Below are 3,879 nucleotides of genomic sequence, written 5' to 3' on the forward strand. Positions count from 1 at the left end.
TACCCCTCAAAATATTGGTTATTTATAAACCCATGATAGACCTCACCATTGAAGTTTCCCAACTCTACTAGTAAGGCATGATCGTGATCGGCCGGGATCAAGCAGTTATGTAATGTCATTTGGGCCGATCTAACTGGCTTCTGTTTTGAAAGAACAAAATTCTGCCAGTATGGAGCTTTTCTGATGGCTGATCCTCTTGAATTTTTATACTCCCATGGAGCTTCTGAAAGTACGCCATCCCATGTTTTTGAATAGTCATTTTCTTTGATGACTTTAGCTATATCAACCAAAAATACTAAGAATAGTATTTCTTTTGTGGCCGATTTTTTATCTGCCGGGGTAAGCTTTTAGAATGCCAGCGGCTATGGCCTGTCTCGTCCTTGATTTTTTATTTGGCACCTCAACAGCTGGCTGATGAAACATTATCTTCAGCCAAAATACCTTTCTGACTAACCTTTTAGAGTTAATATCAGCTAGACTTCTTTTCATTATGGCCGATATTGGTCGCCCCATTTTATTTTCTTCATGTAGCACTGCATCGGCCATGCAAAATTTTGCATTAATTGGCCGATTCATTTTCTTCCGCGAATTTCTTCTCCACTTAACCCTTTTTAGTTTCCATCCCCACTTGCTTTTCTTGAAATTCGGTTGAGAACGACAGGCTAAAAGGATTCTCTTAGCCAATGATGATTCTGGCTGAGGATTAGATACCACTCTCGGCCAAGTATTCTGGTAATCTAGCCGATTTAATTCTGAAATTCTTTTACCTTTCCATTCAGGGCAACAATCGTGTTGTATGAGAGCCTTGACATTCGGAATGGCTGATGGTGTACTCTCGGTAACCTTAGGCTGATTCTCTTCATCAACCTTCCTTTTGGGAGCCTGGCCGATCACATTACTACCTGGTATGAAAATATCATTGTCGACCTCCATGACTTCATCATCTGCTCCCTTTTTGGCAGATATGGTAGATGTTTGAGTGTCGAATGTGGCTGATTTTGGCTTTTTGTACATTGGTCGACCTATTCGCTTAAGGCCATTACCATATTCTTGCTTAATAGGATCAGCCAACTGAACCTTATCGACCGTCGTTGGCTGATTAAGATAATCAATGACCGGTCGATCTTGATTTACCACCAGCGGCTGATTATAATTCGGCCACCTTCTTGCTGATTATAATTCAGCCAGCCTTCTGGCTTATCTTTGATCATTTTTTCAATGATCTCTATTAAAATTTTGTTTGAAGATTCGGCCTGGCCATTTGCTTGAGCATAGTATGGCGTAGAGGCTGACATATGAATATTCATGTTGTGGCCGAATTGTAGTACATCAGTTGCCCTAAATACTGTTGCATTGTCTGAAACAAGTGTTTCTGGAATCCCAAATCTGTGGATGATGTTTTGTTCCATGAAATTAATCACTGTTTGCTGATCAACCGCTTTGCAAGCCTTGGCCTCAACCCATTTAGTAAAATAATCTGTGGCAACAATCACCCAGTGATGGCCTTCGCTTGATGGTGGATTAATTTTACCAATAAGGTCAAGGCCCCAACCTCTGAATGGCCAAAGTTTGATTATTGGCTGTAATTCTTTTGCTGGTACATTTTGAATCGGCCCGTGTCTTTGACAAGCTTGACAACCTTTTGAGTAATCTATGCAATCTTTCCTCATCCTCGGCCAATAATATCCATACCTGCGAATCAGCCATCTCATTTTAATCCCAGCTTGGTGAGCCCCACAGCTGCCCTCATGTACCTCGGCCATAACCTGAAGTGATTCCTCATTGCTTATGCATTGTAGTAGGAGCCCATCTTCTAACCCTTTTCTGTATAAATCCCCATCTAGAAGCACAAAGTTGATCGCTTTTCTTTTAATACTTCTATCAGCCTTGATATTTGGATTTCGAAGAAACATTATAAATGGTATCCTCCAGTCATCGTCGGCCAAATCTTTTACATCAATTGTCTAAGTATCAAATAACATAGTATTTCTCAATTCGGCCGATGGCAAAGATCTTCGTGTTATCTTTATCAACTGATCTTCTATTCCAGCTGGTACTCTTATTCCAGAGGCTGCTTGGGCCATGCTGTTGGCCTCCTTATTCTGCCCTCTCGGCCAGAACTTAAGTTGAACATTATCAAATTGATTGATTAATGAAGTGGCCAGAGAATGAAACGGCCTTAATTGCCAACTTAGGCACTTAAAATCTTCAGAAATTTGGCTAAGGACTAAGTTTGAATCTCCCAAAATCTTTACATCTCTAACAGCCATTTCAATTAAAATCTCCAGGCCGATTATAAGCGCTTCATATTCGGCCTGATTATTTGAACATTTAAAATCTAAAAAAAAAGAGAATGAAGCCTTTCTGCTAGCTGGCGAAATAATAACAATACCTGCTCCTGCTTCATCAGCCGTGCTTGATCCATCAAACATCAAGATCCAAGGAGTTAAGAATATAACTGATGACTCCAATTCATCATAAACCCATGGATCAATATCAGTTGAAGGATGATCGGCCAAAAAATCAGTCAGAACTCTTCCTTTTACTGATTTTTGTGGGACGTAGATAAAATTGAATTCCATCAAAGCCAAAGCCCACTTACCTATTCGGCCAGTGATCAATGGCCTTGATAGCATATACTTGATCACGTTAGTCTGACACAGAATGTAAACATCAACAGGCCGCATGTACACTCTCAACTTCATGGCCGAATAGTACAAAGATAAACAAAGCTTCTCAATTGAGGAATATCTGCATTCTACATCAGTTAGTACTCTACTCAGGTAGTAGACAACCTGCTCCTTTCCATGTTCATTGTCTTGTGCGAGCATACTACCAATTGATTCTTCTGCAGCCGATAAATAAAGCTTTAATGGCCACTTCTTTCTTGGAGGCATTACAACCGGGGGGTTTGCCAAATACTCTTTTATTTTGTCAAAGGCCTTCTGATGGGATTCGTCCCAATGAAATTTCTCATGTGACTTTAATTTCACTAAAGTCGAAAAGACATGCACTTGGCCAGCATGGTTAGAAATAAATCTTCTAAGAAAACCTACCTGGCCGAGGAACCTTGGCACTTGTTTTTTGTTGGTTGGGGCCCTAGCATTTATAATAGCTTTGACCTTGTTCTGATCAACTTCAATACCTCGTTTATGTACCAAGAACCCCAAGAAATTCCCGGCTGAAACTCCAAATGCACACTTCAATGGGTTCATTTTCAATTTGTGAATCCTCATCCTTTCAAAGGCCCTTTTCAAGTGTTCCAAATGCTGTCTCTTGGCCGATGATTTCACAACTACATCATCTATATAAATTTCCATGAATCGGCCAATCATAGCATGAAAGATAGAATTCATTACCCTTTGATAAGTAGCCCCAGCATTTTTTAGGCCAAATGGCATCACAATCCACTCAAAAGTACCAATTTACCCAGGACATCTAAAAGCCGTTTTATGAACATCTTCCTCGGCTAAATAGATTTGATTATAACCTGAATGGCTGTCCATAAAAGACAATATTTCATGCTTAGCGGCCGAATCAATAAGTTGATCGGCCACAGGCATTAGATATTCATCTTTTGAAGTGGCATTATTTAAATTGCGAAAATCCACACAAACTCTAAGTCTGCCATTCTTCTTCATTACCGGAACAACATTAGAGAGCCATTCAACATACCTAACTGTTTGAATAAATCCTGCCTTAAGAAGTCTCTCAATTTCTTCTTTAATTTTGAGCATTACTTCCGAAGACATCCTTCTTGGTGGTTGTTTATATGGCTGAAAATCTTTCTTGATCGGTAATCTATGTTCTACCAATTTTCTAGACAGGCCAGGCATCTCTTCATAACTCTAAGCAAAGCAATCCTTATATTCATTTAAT

Source organism: Cornus florida, unplaced genomic scaffold, assembly GCF_030987335.1.
Source record: "Cornus florida cultivar Cherokee Brave unplaced genomic scaffold, ASM3098733v1 CherokeeBrave_3.0.0_Hap2_Chr11, whole genome shotgun sequence".
Classification (NCBI taxonomy): domain Eukaryota; kingdom Viridiplantae; phylum Streptophyta; class Magnoliopsida; order Cornales; family Cornaceae; genus Cornus; species Cornus florida.